Raw genomic sequence first — 16,236 nt, forward strand, 5'->3', positions numbered from 1 at the left:
TATTCCCTTCCCTTCTATAAGACTAATTATACATACAATAAGATTAAAAAATTGTAGCTTGTTGAAATATTGATAATATAGGCATTTTTTCTGAATTTACAAAAAAGAATCAGTACTTACATTGTACTTTTCTATGCTAATGTCACATTGTGTAGTAAGAAAAAAAATCAGTTTCAAATCCACTTGTATATTCTATGGTATTATTTCCAGTAGGATTTATACTGAAACAAACACAATTTTTCTGTAGTGAAGTTAAAATCCCTCAGTCAGCTTTTAACTTTCAGAAAAAAAAGTCCACTTCTGCATAGGATTATCGTATTATTCTGACTAAATTCAAAGTTTGAATTTTACCCTTAAAGCAACAAATTGCTCCAATGACTCTATTATTATTATATGTCCTAAAACATTAATCAATACAAGAACATTCCTTCTAAGAAATGTTCTTGGTTTTAATGACTATTTATAAATTTTGAAGGTTTACCCCTCAATGCAAATGTATGTCACTGTCACTTTTTCAAACTACTCTTCATGGTCTATTTGGTTACTTTCAGTGTTGCTGATCAGTAAGATCCCTTCTTCTTAATTGCTGCAATAGGGTTGTTGAAACAAGTGCAGAAATCAGCCGTAACCATTGTGATTGCATGATAATAAAAGTGGATCCTAGTTAATCTGCACAACCAAAGAGTACTGATATATTGTCTCTAATTTACATTTTATACTGTAAAATACCAATCATGCGACAGTATAAATTTCCTTAGATATTGAACAGATATACAATACATTCATTTTCTTAAGTCTGAATGTGTATCAGTATATAAAAGACTGACTAAAATATTTCTTTATTTATTTTGCTATCAAATCTGATTGGGTTTTTCTTAACACAGGACCAGCTTTATCCAAAATTCAAGGTAACAGTTATAGTTTGTAGAGGGTCTTTAGTGTTATACTCTATTCCTTTAAATTTTTTTTTTGTTATCTGTATCTGGAAGAAATCTTTGAACCTTCCTTTTTAAGTCTAACCAACTACTAATTATTCTGAGCCTACAAAAAGAACAATAACAAAGTATTTGTCATTTTCAGCCCACAGCATGATATACAGCAGTTATTGTTTTGGGTGCAGAGAACACTTTTAAAAGCTGATTCATGTAGTGTTTAGCATATCTTTTTAGACTGCTCTTTTGAATGTCAATTAGATTGAACCAGAAAATTTAACAGCAATAGCTAAGTACAAGAAAGGATTTATGTGTATTATATAACCTTATGTCAACATGTCATTGCACATGTATGACAGAGAGAAGAGAATGAAGGTTAAAGAGAAGAATTATTTGCAATTGCCAACTGAGATTTAGTAAGAAATAAGAGTAAACTAGAAAGCTGCACTACCATAGAGATTGGATTCAATAATTTATGTAGTCATGAAGACTGACAAAAAGTGTGCTTTTCATACTTTTAACACAAATCGATCCTTGCTATTTTAAACTGAAAGCCAAAAAGAGTTCTGAACAGAAAAAATAATGAAAAGAGAAGACACTGAAACACGACTGAAAACTGGAGAAAATAACAGTAAATTAATATTATTTATTCCATTTTAGTTTAGTACTCCTTGTGGCAGTACAGAGGAAAATTGCTACTTACAAGGAGTCCATTTTACATTAGCCATTACAAGATCTGCAACAAGACTCTGCTATGCTAAATGATAGAAGAGGGCCTTTCTGTGATTAAGATTCATCTTCAAGAAGTTCTCGGTCTGTTTCTTGTGTATTTAACTCAGGGAGGTGGCCTTTTCCTGGTGTCAATCACTGCACTGCACACAGTTGTTGAGAAAGGAAGTCATAGCAGAGTCTAATGCTCACTTTACCAGCAGTGGGGCTGGGATAAGATTCTGAGGAAAAGTAATCAGAATCCCTGTAATTTGTCAGATACTCTCTCTGATATCTGAATTTTCAAAGTTGTCTCAAGATAAAGACCCATGTTGGGAAAGATACAATTTTTAAAGGCAAGCAATTTAATTTGAAGAAAATGCATGTTTGAATTTACTCATTCAGACTGGTTGATGTCTTTGATCTTTACAAATAGTTTACAATATAGATGAAATTAAACAAACAAACAAAACCTTCACAGCAGTCTGAAAATTAGGAGTACAAGTAAGAATATTTAAAGAACTAAGAAATCTTAGCGTCTTTTCTGGTTCTGATCATTAGTATTACCCACTCCAGAGTTTCACACATATAACTCAATATTTAATTGTCTTAAAATTTTAGTTGATACAACAAATCTCACAGTATAGTAAGATACAGTATCTAACATCACAAATGTACTGATGAACCAGCTTCTGAACTCAGTATTTCTTCTTTAAACCAGTATGAGACTTCAGAATTTGCTCTACGCTTAAAAAAAAAAAATCTTTAAAGTGGTAGTTATTGCTGGCGTCTTGTTAGGGGATGGATAAATCACATTAAAACCACCAAAACTTTGCAACTTTTTCTGGGAATTCTCTTCATAATTTATGATGACCATATTGAATGTGTTAGTTTTAGAATGTGCATATACTTTGGCATTTCAAACAATCAATACTAAGCCTAGTAACGCTAATTATTTTTTTATTGATGATCCAATGATTAGTCAGTTGACTTTGGATTTTCCAATAAAATGTATTGTTTGGATTATCTCAGAGTTCAGAAGACTGTGAGAATGCCAAAAAACCACAAATATAATCAAATTTAAAGGTCATAAAAGGATGAAAAAGTGGTTGAAATGGTTGTGTAGTGTGTAAAAATATGAGAGCATTCCAACTACAGAGTATATTAAAATCAGTCTACAAGGGATTACATTTTATCTTGTCTCAGAAATCAAATATTTCATCAGGGCAGAAAACTAAAATGTTTTCTGAGAGAAATTAACTAATGGAAATAATCTAAAAGGGAAAATGACAAGTTTCCACATTAAGGAGCATAAAAACTTAGATCTGTTGAAAATATGTGAAAGCCAACATATAATCTAACGATATGTAGACACCTGCAGACTGGATGTGTCCTGGAAACTCTAGACTGGTGTGTGGCTGCACAGAGGATGCTACTCAAAGGATTTCAGTTTGCCTTATCTGAGATGAACTCCCAAGAGCAGTGGGTCAGAGAAGAAAAAGGAAAAAAGAACATTTTTGCAAAGCTTTTGAAAAGAAGTTTAATGGTTAAAGGACAGAGAACATGAGGATGGAAGCCTAAAGGTAAAATCAAAATGCAGGAAAGAAAAAATTAATGAGAATGCATTCATAAGAGGAGCATGAAGGATGATAATAGTTCAGTTTACTGAAATTCAAAGATACATAAAAATATACTGCGGCAGATAATACAGGAATAAAGAAAAAGAGCCGGGAGCCCCATTAAAAGAACAAAATGTGATTTAACTTGTACAAGAGAGACGTACCAATCACCCCTTTTAATTCAAAATGCATAAATATTACAATAAAATATTTGTTTGTCCAAGTACAGACACTGGAAAAAGAGATATATTCTTTGCCTAGTACCTCACATGTTGACTTCAGATTTAGATCCCTAGAGGACTGTAGACTCAATACAGACCAGATGGATAAAACATTTTGAGAGTATTTTTTGTAAGCAGGTAGCAGAATTACGCATGGCAATTGAGGGTTTTGACTTTGGGTAGAGAGTGCTGCAGGGATATGATGTCCAGCAGTTTCTAAGTGCATGTCTGTGAGAAGACTTCAGTACAAAACTTCAAGAAAACATTTGAGGGAGACCTTTTTTTGGACGGATTCCAGCCAACAGAAAGATATTCTCTGGTACTATGAGGGCTGAAGACAACATGAATGAGAATGACAGTGAATTGACAGAGTTCACAGCTTTTCAGAAAAGAGCCCAGAGAGCAGAATAAGAAGCAACAAATGAGCAGGCAGTGAGCAAACACTGAGATTTGAGAAGTAAGCCTAATGGGAAAGGAGGGAATTGGAACAGGCAGCTTTCAACAAGTAATTTTAAAAGTATAGGTTCAAATTGTTCCACTCTTATGGAAATAGAACAAGGGACAAGTATGGCTAAATCCAGTGCTGTTTAATGACTGCCAAATAAGCAGAAAAAATAAGGAAAGGGAAAAATAGATTGGATTGCCATGGAAAAAATGTGGGAGCAAAGCAAAGACTACAGAGACACTGTACACTGAGCTAGGAAGAACACAAAAGCCTCTCACTCTCAGAAAAAAAAATATTTGCAATAAAGTTGACAAGCAAAAGCTGAACTTCAAAAGGAGAGAAAACTTACTAGTAGATAGCTCTTGGAAGGTCAAAGAGTGTAATATTGTGACAAATACATTGACTAATATGAGGTCAGTCTCTAGAGATCAGATGCAAGTAATTTAAATCAAGGCTTTGCAGATTTTAGATCCATATTGGACCATGTAATTGATTTGTTGTAGATGCAAAGTCCAGAAACATCAAAATCTGACCAAGTTTATCCACTCTTTTTTTTCAGCCTGATCTCTAAAGTCTTTTCTATAATATCTTCATATCTCTGATGACATAAAGTACAAGTCAGAATAATGAGTTGAGCCAATGTATTGGTGGCAGCAGAAAATTTCTATCATCATCTGAAAGATGAATCATCTGTTTGGGATGATTCATTGGAGGCACTTTTTTTTTTTTTTTTTTAATTTTCCTTTAACTTTACAAACATTGTTCTTAGGAAAAACATGCGAGGAAACGAAACTGGAATGGTTTATTTTTATATATATTTCAGTTGTATATTCATTAGCAATCTGTATTTACTCTACCAGTACCTGCTAATCAAACTCATAACAAACACTGAAATGAATCATGAAATTAAATGAAAATGCAAAAATTCGCAGTTGCATGTGAAAGACAGATTGTTCTGTGTTGTGGTTATATCACAAGGACTAACAGGGGAAAATGGAGCAGAAAAGTAAGGCAAATCCCATGAGGAAGTATCTGACTTTCCTATTCATCCTGTTTACTTGTTAGAACTTATTTAATTTGCTATATACAAATGAAATTTAAATTATATTACCTATAGCCTAAAGCAATAAGCATTTATTTTAGTTTATAAAAGGGTAAACCATATTTTGCTGTCTGATTAGTACTGCATTATTTCATTTTTTGGCAAGTATTGACTAAAGGAAGAATTCTGTCTTCTTCCATTCTTCTACAACATTCTTCTCCTCTGACAGAAACAGAGATAAAAGAATATTAAACCTTTAGTCTTTTGTATAAAATCTACTGCACAGTCAAAATGCAGTCTGTGGGGCAGAGAATACATTTCCGCTTTCTAGCTGTATCTGGAAAATTACCCATTGATTTGTTTGGCAATTAATTTCCAAAAGATAACTAGAATTACACAGACAAAGTCTTTTATGCAACTATTGGTATCCTGGATTCATAACATACTCATAGAAATTACTTGGGCAGGTTTTACTTCTATATGGAATGCAAAGCAATAAAATAGTTTTGATAAGGAGTCACTGATTCTGAAGCAAATTGCACTTTTCTTCCTGTGAAGGAGAGTTGAGCAAACTGTGTATTGCAGAGATTGTTGTAAGTCCTTGATTTCTCCTAAGACCATGAGCAGCAGTTGGTGCTCTCTATGAATAGTAATCTCTATTACTCTGATCAATTTTTTTTCCTTAATCATTGAGGGAATGGAAATCCAAAACTTTTAAATATTCTGGAGTTTGTAAAGTTTTGTAATTGTAATTACCTCTAGCCACCTGTCCTCCCCATAGGAAGAGTTTTACCCTATTTGTCTTTAAATACAGTTAGATTATCCAGTTACATTTGGCAGGAAAACGGTTTTCAAAATTTTACACATTAGAAAATTAGCAGTTTTCAACTAAATCTGAGTGTGCCACTTGAAATAAATTTTGTTGGATTCTGCACTCCAAGAGTTGCATTTTTTAGTATGTTTGTTTCCTGGGTACATTGAATTTCAGGTGTTGTGTGATCTGTTGGATAAGTGAAAACCTCACAGCTGAGAAAGACATCAAACCATAGAGAACTGAGTAAGGCATAAATTAAGGGATCAGATATTACTGGTACTTGTCTATGTAACAGTCTCTAGCATGAGAAAGCAGTTCCTTATTTCATTTGAAATTATACTTAAATCAGCTTGGAAAAGATTAAAAAGAGAGGTGGTTTCGTAATTTAAAATGTTATTGGAATTAGTACACCAATAAAAGAACATGTGCTTACTAATAAAACATTCCAAACCATAATGTAGAATTACCAAACCAAACCAAACCACAAACTAACAAACAAAAGCCAAACAAAGCAGGGGAAAGTGGGGGGAGGGGATTGGGGGGGCAGAAATAAGCAGCAAAACACCATAGTCCTGGACCTTGCACTGGAGAATCTCAATATCCACACATTTTACTGAGGGCTCAAAGATCCCCAGTATTATTGAGCCTAGAGTGCCGTAGATAGTGTGTTCAGCCTAGTCAGTTTCTGTTTTCACAGCTTTCCATTCTGCTGTTTTAAAGAAGACCATGCACGGAGCGTTTGTAAACAACAACACTAATTACTAATTTGAATTTAAAGAACAGATCTCCTCAATATATTTTATCTTTGGACAAAGCTTGGAATATCTCAAAAATGATCTTGCAAACCCATGCCCTACCCAAGAGATTATGTAATATGCATCTGTGCAAACCTTTAACAAGGTTTCAGAGTCAGGAGACTATAGAGACTGAATCAAATTTCTCTGTATTCTCCCTGGGGTCAGTGACAAATCAGCAGCTGTTTGTTTCCATCGATATAGTCCGTCTGCTGCTGATGCAAAAAAGAAGACAAGTTTGAATTCTTGTGACTCAGCTCAGACGAGACAGTGGGCTTGGTGGGTGACTGGGTTTACAGATTTCAGACCAGGTGTGTTGCTGTCAGATAAGCAGAGTGGAAAATGCTGATGCTTAATTGCTGTGTACTTGCATTGAGAGGGATCACACAGTAAAACGAGGAACAAAAGACTTACAAGGTAAGTAATTCTGTTTAAAATTGTTGTATAGTATAGCAACATTGTCTTGAGATTAGAAAGTTTGTAAAATAGGCTAGATTTGTGCTTTCTTATGAAAGATTTCCTTTAGCTACTGCAGCAACTAATTTTTATACCATTTTCTGCAATGTGGTTGTATTTTTAAAAAGTAAAGACTAATACAGTGAAGATTTTCACTGGTGATGGCAATGCGATTCATTGATATCTCCTCTTTCTTCATGGGAAGTGAAACAGTGGAGCTTACAAAAACCCAGTTTAGTCTTCCAATTCTCAAGGGCCACCTCCAGCTTTAATAATTTATATTAATGTAAAGAGTAGCCGGTTGGAGTCAAAGTACTTTACTTTCCATTCTTTTTCCTGTCCTTTGAGCAGCTGCCTGCTGGGAGCTGTCAAGAGGGGTGCTTGTTCCCTTAGACTCTTCTGCATCAGTGACCTTTATGCATGGAGAGCCCAAAGTGATTCTAGTAATACTAAAACACTCCAATAAAGGAAATAATACTATAAATAGTCTTCTGCTGATATTTGTCATAGCTCAGATGGCTGGGACACGTTAGAAAGATGATGTACACAGTGCATTTCAAAAATGTGCCATTTCACGTTACATGTGTCTTAGTGCAAAGATTTGTTTTTTAGAAACAACCTCCTCTATAAAGCCAGCATAAAACCTCTTGAACTAGACAGCTTCAAAGATTTGAAATGAGAAGTTCAATGAGCTTTAGGTCAGGTTATTAATTTCATCCTGATTTCCACTGTGGTGGAAAGACCTGCAGGTCTACAAGCCCTAAGTTTGCAAACATTTGTGTGTAAACCAGAGGCATTTCTGACTTGACTAGATCACTCTCATTGTCATTTAGAATCTAACAAAGTTTAAAGATTTATAAAGAAAGATCTTTTTTAAAGTAATTATATATTTTTTAAAAAATTAGAAGGCAATTACATAAGTCATCTCCACTTTGAACAGATTGACTTGGTAAAAAAATTTTTATGTATGACATAATTTATGTCTTTGATAATATTTCCACTATTTAAAAAACTACATAATTTTGTGGGGTAAAAAACCAAAACTCAATAGTGAGTTCAAGACTGAGCAGTTCTAAATACACATGTTGCTGATATATAGCTCAGCTTTAACTGACCCACACTGTCCTAGATCTACTCACAATTTATAGAGAGACAGTTTACCTATATCTAAATAATAAAGACATTAAGAATTCAAATGCATGTCTTAAATTAAGAGCCAGTGTATTTTTTGAACTATTATAATTGTGTGTTCACATTAGGGTTTGCCCAATAATATTCATGAACTTGTTTTAGCTTCAAAATGATCTCACAAATATGTGATTTCACACAGGCTCTGTTTTGGCAGCCTTGTCTCAAGGTGACAAAGGCACAGATAACAGAAGTAGCACTCCCATCTGAAAGAAATGTTTTTATCTCACCATACAGACCTGGAAGAACTCAATTTTACTAAGATGCTATGTGAACACTTAATAGAAATTTTAAAAAATCTGTTTTATTAGTTTGCCTTATGTGGCATGTACAGGTGTGGTGCAATCTGTATTTCCAATGTTTTTCTTTATTAATATCAGTGCTCATCCAAGTTCCAGTGCCTGTATGAGTATCCTGAACATGTTACTGACAATACATTTCCTTTTCCCTGGCCCTTTGAGAAACCTCATGACCCATATGGTGGGTAATAAAGCCATTTATTGCACAATTAATAATCCATGGTTGTTTTATTGTCTAACATTCCACAGTCTTTAAAACGTAGGTATATCTCAAAGGCATTTCAACACCTATCTTTTTTTAAACTTTCACAACAAAAGCTAAAACAGCAGCTAAGCAAGCTCAACATTTCAATAGACAATCTTTTTTTCACCCTTCTTTTTAAGCAACAGTCCCTCCACAAGAAAATAATCTGACTAGAGGGCAAGCTGGAACCTGGGAAGATATTTACTCAGCCATATCTAATTAACCTGGAAGGGACATCCTAAAATTCAGTCCCTGACACTTAAAAGATTGGCCCTGGGTTGTTTTTGAGGATGGTCAGCAATGTGCTGCTCGAGTCAGCTCTGTGTGGTTGCAGCAATGAAGGCTAAACTCTATTACCAAGTTATTTGCAGTCACTCAAGTAAAGTGACCATGTCCCTCATGTTGGTGCTTGTGAGACTTCATCTGGAAAAATGTGTCCAGTTTTGGGCTCCCAACACATGAAAAACGTTGACATGGTAGAAAAAGTCCAGAGGATGACCACCAAAATAATAAAGGGGATGAAGCACATGAGGTACATGGAAAGGTTGATAGAAGGAAAGGTGGAGCCAGGCTCCTCTGAAACATGCAAAACAAAAGGGCATGAGTTATAATAATTGATATTTCAGTCAAATACTGTGAAAACAATTTTTTGATCCTTTTACAGTAACAAGGGTCAAGCCCGTTGAGAGACTGCCCAGGGAAGCTGGGAGAGGATTCTTCTCTGATGATATTTAAAACTTGACACCATATTACCCTCAGTAACATGATCTAAATTCAAAGTAAGATCTAAATCTAACAGTGGCCCTGCTTTGAGCAGGGAGTCAAACCAGGTGACCTCCACAGGTCTTTTTAAATCTAAGCTATTTTCTGATTCTGGTAGAAACCTGCATGCTTCCCAACTTCATAATCTTTGCTACCAGCACGCTCAAATCTTTCTTCTCTGTTGAGTTAAAAAAGCGCTCTTTGTTTCCTACACCAGTAACTCATAGCAATCAACAGTTTTGGATTTTGTCTCTCAAAAAAAAAATCCCCAAATTACTTTCTTTATTACTTATGGATTTACTAAAATATATACAAATTTGAAATTCTCAGTCATCGTGTCAGTGAAAATGTCTACAAGCTATACTGAATTTGTTTCCAGATACTCTCTTTGATTCCAGACAAACCAGCTACCCAGGCTGCCTTTTTGACCTAATTATGTGCTCTAAAATCCAGAGTGCATTTTTTTCCTAAAGCACACTTGATGTGATATAGATTTATTATCTGCTCCACATACAGAACAGCAGGAAATCAATGGGGACACAACTTATTCATCTTCCAAGAGCTGATAATAAAAAAATAAAAGTCAAAGTACTGACCATACATTCATATTTACTCACCAAAATGTGGTATGTACAGTGTGGAAGACTAATAGAAGGAAAATGAAAGTTGTTTGTAAATTTTGAAGGCAAATCTTCTGCTAGTATAAATTATTTAAACATTCTCAAAGTCAATAGAGCTATGAAACTTTATAGCAGCTACAAACCTGTCCCTTAATTTTCCACATTCTAGTTAGATTTGGAATCAAAATACTTTAATAATCTCCTTTAGATCTCGGTCAAAGCTCACCAAGGTCAATGAAAATGTTCCCAGCAAAAGCAAGGGAATTTTGATCACAGCTATTACAATTTAAGATGTTCATATTGCAATGTCTACCATGGTCCTGTCAAAATGACTTTATTTATCTGGGGCAAAAAACCTGACAAACTCTGGGATATGCAGAGAGATTATTTGAATATATATTAATGAAACAAACTAATGTTAAGGTTGCTTCAAATGCCTTTGTAATTCAAAGAAGGAAGTGTCATTAGTCAAGTTTGATTGCTTCTGGACACCACTTCTATGAAAGATACCTCTTTTTCCACTCTTGACTACATTATGCCAATCTCTCATTCTTTCTCCTTCCCATCACTCAATTTTTAAGGTTTACACACACACACACTCACCCCCTTCAATCTCAGTTTGTTCAACCAAATTCTGATGGATATATCAGAAAAGTACTACATTGGTGGCTGAGAGGCAGTTCAAGTGTCTCACTCAAAGCAGAGTCTCAGAAAGGGATAAAATGTTCTGTTACATAAACCAGAATATTTCGTATATGGATAATGGAAGAAACATCTCATCAAAAATCTGTATCTCCTTTGTCTTGCTACAGCAGACAGATCTAAAAAGCTATCTCATTCTTTTATTTGTTTCCTTAGAGAGTAAAACTTGAACAGTTTCCCACATGGCCATGAGAGAAGAAAGAATTGGATTGGAGAAGAGGGAGTATTTTGGCATTTGGGGTTTTTTTTCCAAGACCAATTACCCTTTTGTTCATATTTTAAAATGTTAAGTAATAGAATTGCCTCATTTGGATATATGATGCCACATAGAAGCTACTCAAACAAACCCATATTTGTTGCTAGAAAAAGAATTGACACTAATTTCAGATTAAGTCGCTGAGTCATGAAAGAATTAAAATTAATGCTTAATTGGTGCTGCTCTGATATGTAACTGTTAAGAGAATAATAGTCACTTAAAACATCATGAAGGGAAACCCAACACTTGTTTTAAAAAATATTTTAGCTACCCAGTTCAGTATCATTATCCATACTATTAGCAAATTTTTACATAAATGAAGGCATTTTTAAACTTCAAAAGACAATTTTGAATACTCTTATGATAGAATGAATTTCATATGGAAGCAGCAATTTTGCCCTACAATAGTTTTAGATATTGGAATGATTTCAAAGTTGCTTTTTCTTAAAAAAAAAACCAAACAAACAAAAAACAAAACAAAACAAAACAAAAACAAAAAAAAAACACCTTTTTGAGCATAATTCAAAAAGAACATCTGAAGTTTTGAATTTCAATGGGACTGTTCTCAAGGATTAATGTCTGCAGTATTGAGGTGACAGTTTATTAGTCCCTGATGTAGGGCTGTGAAAGAAATCTTTTGGCTGCTATACTTCTTCCTGCTAGTAAAATTCCTCAGCAATAGATAATAAGCATCTTTTTAAATCATCATTAACATTTTTAGCCATTTATGTAGCCCATGTTTCTGTGGTATTGCACCACAGTCTTGAATTATGATACATTCTGCACTGAACACCTATTTTCATACATATTATTAGACTCTTTGCTCTAGTATTGACAAGTATTTAAATTATCAAACCAATTAAAATAATTAATTAAATGAAATTAATTTTAATTAAATTAATAAATTTTAAATTAATTAAATTAATAAATTTTAAAGTACTCATTCAGGAGAAGTGTGTAAAAGAAGGAAGTAACAGCTTCAGCTTTGTAAAAAATTTTTCTTAATTTAAATTTTTCAGATAGCACGCAGATTCTTCAGGTATAATTTCAGGCAGGTTTTGTTTATGGAGAACCTTGTAGGGACATTTGATCCAGTCTGTTGTCAGTATTCACTACTGCCAGCAGAAGAAGTGATTCATTTTAACCGACTTGATCTTTTTGTTAGGAGAGTTCAATATCCTGAGTTTGTAGGGATTGAGCTATGGTTATAATGGTTTCTTTTCCAGCAGATTAGGACAGATTGAGATAGATTCCCTTTAAAGGGCTTTAAACTCCGTTTTCTCTGCTAGAAGAACAACAAAAATGGGAAGATGATGCTGAGTGAGTGGTGTTTAAGTGGATAATATTCTGGGTTTAAAAATAAACAAATAAGAAAACTCTGTGTTTTCCAGTTGTGGCAAAGCCTGCCTCGTGCAGGAACACAGCAACAAACAGAGTTACAGGTCTGATTTGTACACATTGATCCAGAGAAAGATTTGAATCCGACTATTAAAACTAATGCCAGCTGTCTGCAGCACCCCTGGGACATATATGCCAGATGGAGTTTGCCAGAACAGTATAACCATGTCCCTTCCCTGCCAATATGTTCCTTTACACCAGTGGGACTTGGGGAAAGCACTTGAGCTAACTGTGACACAGGGGAACTCCTTGGCGAGGGCTTTCCGCTTTCTTTGTCCAGAAGACGCAATGGAAAAACAAGAGAGGGAAAAAAACCAAACAGTGACTCCATCTTATCAGTTATTGTAGATTTCAGTATGTTTCCTCTGTGTTGTTTGTTTTGCCATTATGGGCTCAGTACCACAGCCTGTTATTTGATTGCTGTTTAAATCCTTTATGAGTGATTTTTCCAAGGACGGTTTTCTGAATTTCAAAACGGTTGCACTTGAATTGAACTTGATTTCCAGCTCATCAGGCAGTGGTTTGTATAAATCCACTGCTAAATATGACCATTCTCTATTCATTTCCACTTGCATGAACAGCATTCATTCCCTTGTAAAAGTAGTGGAGCTCTTCTGCAGGCTGAAGAGCCAGGGACATCCAAGTCTCTTCAATCCCTTAACCAGTGATGGGCTAGAACCATACTGGTGGTCATTTTAGCTGATTTAATAGAGTCAGCAGTTAACACAGCCAGAACTAAATCAGTGGTTAAAATGCTTCAGACAAGCTTTTTTCTACTCTGTCCTTCTGGGACCTTGGATTTCCCTATTTCTAGAAGGGTTTTTCTAAGTTTGCAGCTATTTAAAAAGCACAGAAGTGGTTTCTTCTCTTCCCTGTCACTGGTGCATGGAAAGTGGAAATCTAGCAGTGAATTATTATGCTAAAAAATTCTGCTGTCTGCTTCTCAGGTGCACATCACAAAAAGACTAATTTTATATGGATTTTGCTGTTTGTTATCAGAGGCAAAATAAGACTCTGGTATTCGGGTATACAAGAGAGGGTTTTTTAAATTTTATTTTCTCTTCTTTCCTTTATTGTGTACAGGGACAGAGAAGGATAGTTGCAATACTTTACAGCTATCAGAAAAGATATGTTATAGTTCCCTGATTGTAAGCCAGTAATTTAAAGAAGTCAATAAATTTGCTTTTGAATAGGGAATTTATGTGGCTTGGGAATTAACTGTACCATAGGTGACATGATGCTCTGTACTACAATACAGAGCATCATGTCACCTATGGTACAGTTAACATCACTAGCCATTTTCACATCAATTAGGATATCTGTGGTGCACAGTCAAAACTGTGTTTTTACATTTCCCTTAAGTTTACCGTGTTGTTGTTTTCCCACCTACTTTTTGAATATATATACTTACACATCTTCTGTGCTCTTCATGTCTTTTCCCTTTTCTGGGGCCTCCAAAATCATCCCAGAAAATCAGGGGCTGTTTATAACATGCCTGTGCATGTGTGCTGAAAGCTGTAATAACAGGGCTTCTAACAGGTGTGTTTTTGCAGGAGGTTAGAACAGCAAACGGCAATGAATTCCCAGTGAGTCTGTCCAACACAAGAACTGTTGCCTGGTGAACCTGTCTTCACCCTGTGTTACTGTGAGCAGGGCTGGAAACCATGAGGAACAGAGGCCTCTGTGAGGAGAACAAGTCCCCACTGCTCCATTCATGGTGAAAACAAAACTGGGAGCTACTGGCTCAGGGCAGTACACAGGCAAAGTTTCAAAGCTCTCCGGAGATCCACAGGCACCCACTGACCTCCAAGTAGTGAGGAATGGTCATAGGTGGTGTATTTGTGTGTTTACCTGCTCCTGTGCATTTTCCTATTGGTATGAAAGGCTCTGCTGAAGTTCTACTCTCTCGAAATCAGCCCAGCTGCTGTTCCAAGGAAGGAGGCTGTGTAACACACTCACTCCCTGCTGCAGGCTCCTTTTAGCTGATTAGTCATTACTGCAAGCACTATTCAGTTGCACAGCTAGTGCCTCACCCCAGCACAATGAGCTTTCCTTCATTCTTGTAAAGGGAAATTAATAATCCCAGTGTCAAATACTACAGTCTATTGTGGTGAGCAAATTTTGCTCACTGTTGTTTTTGGGTTTTTTTCCTTCCCTGCCCTCCTAGTCCCTGAATGGTAAGCTACCTGTGAACGATCTGGACTGTCTGACTCTCTGCAGGCTATTTCCTTTTCCTCACTTTTCGTTTTGAAAAATATGCAAACTTCCATCTGTCTCTTGAATACAATCCTTCTGAGATCTATGTATGCATGAGCTTTTTGTGCTGAAGAGGCAGGTTTCTTAGGACTGTAACATTTTAAGTGAATGCATTTTGACATTGGTTTTCTGCTTTCACATACTCATCCTACCTGCATATTGTGTTTTAGGTGCCACTCAGAGTAATCATTAAACTTCTATCATGCTTGCAATGCAATTGGACACCAATATTAAGTAGAAGCAATGGCAAAGCTGATAAACAGAAAAATCTCAGGTTTCTGTTTTTAGCCAGGGTGTATGTGCTTCTGCTCTGCAGCAGATGTTTCTGCCTTTGAGGCAATTTCAATGCTGAGCTATTTTAAAGACAGATTATTCTACATGAACGAGTAAATTCATAATTAATTCTGCTTTCAACTTTTAAAGATTTTTTTTTTGCCACTGAGAGAAAAAATGAAACTGCCTAAAATGAAAGTTTATATAATTCTTGTTCCATCAGATGGTGTTCCAGTGACAAAGGATAATTCGTTCTGACCAGGGATGGATTTGATTCATACCTAACACTGAGAGGTAGGACATGAGTCAGATAACCAAAGGCTGTCATTATATAACTGAAGAGATGCACATAAACCAGACCCCATTAGAGCACATTGCCTCAAAATTCTTACTTCTCTGAGACAGGTGATATTGAAAGCACTTTTTTTGCCTCCTGTCTTCCCATACGAACTGCATTTATTAATTAAACCTGGGACAAAATTCATTTAGTTTGGAGACCCCAGCTATGCAACCTCTCCTCAGAACTGTCTGCCAACTTTGCTGCAGTTTCTGGATGCCTTCTTTAGGGTAAGAAAGGTCATTTTGCTGAGCAAAAAATAAACAATGTTAACATTGTTTATTTATAATGTTTATTTATAATGTTTATTTATTCATAATGTTTTATTTATGTTTGTTTATTCGTTTATTTATTTATTTATGCACTTTTGTGTGCACTGGTATGTTTTCTGGAGGAATATTTTTATGTCTTCTTAAATTCAAGGTACTGTGGTGATTTCTGGCCTCCTGGAAGGAATCTGGGGAAAATTGGAATTGCAAAAGGTGTTTTCAGTGGTGTGTCCTTGCTGCAAAATGAGAGGTGCTGTTCCAAATAAAACTCTCTAGTTTTTAGGCAGTCCTATTAAGTCACCCAGATAACAAAGGCTTACACATCAGTAAAATTGGATCTTTCAGTGGATAATATTTTAGGTTCCAGACAGACAAAAATGGATGGGAAAAAGCCACAAAGCAAAGTGCAGACTGAGCTGCTCTTTCAGCAAAAACTGCTGAGATTCATCAATGCCAGGTGAGCTGAGAAGTCTCTATGGCTCTGTTCAGGGCTGTACACCAGGAGTGGTACAGCTGCTCTGGAATGGCACAGGGAGACATGGGGCCAGCTGCCCTCTGCATCCTGCCTTAGTGACTCAACCACATCCCTCTCCCAGAGGAT

The 16,236-nt window shown here is 35.6% G+C and overlaps 1 protein-coding gene across 6 annotated transcripts in view; it reads left to right on the top strand.

Moving 5' to 3' along the window:
* The window catches only part of HS3ST5 (heparan sulfate-glucosamine 3-sulfotransferase 5), a 192,075-nt gene that overhangs the window by 57,257 nt on the left and 118,582 nt on the right, over nucleotides 1-16,236 (top strand). For 2 of the 6 annotated variants that reach the window (XM_030945395.1, XM_030945400.1), the window contains exon 2: nucleotides 15,253-15,323. The exons of the other annotated variants lie outside the window; for them this stretch is intronic. The gene's annotated coding sequence lies outside the window, so the exon portion shown is untranslated. The remainder of the gene's footprint in view (nucleotides 1-15,252; nucleotides 15,324-16,236) is intronic. 6 annotated transcript variants of the gene reach the window in all.

This window comes from Camarhynchus parvulus, chromosome 3, assembly GCF_901933205.1.
Source record: "Camarhynchus parvulus chromosome 3, STF_HiC, whole genome shotgun sequence".
In the NCBI taxonomy this organism is placed as follows: Eukaryota; Metazoa; Chordata; class Aves; order Passeriformes; family Thraupidae; genus Camarhynchus; species Camarhynchus parvulus.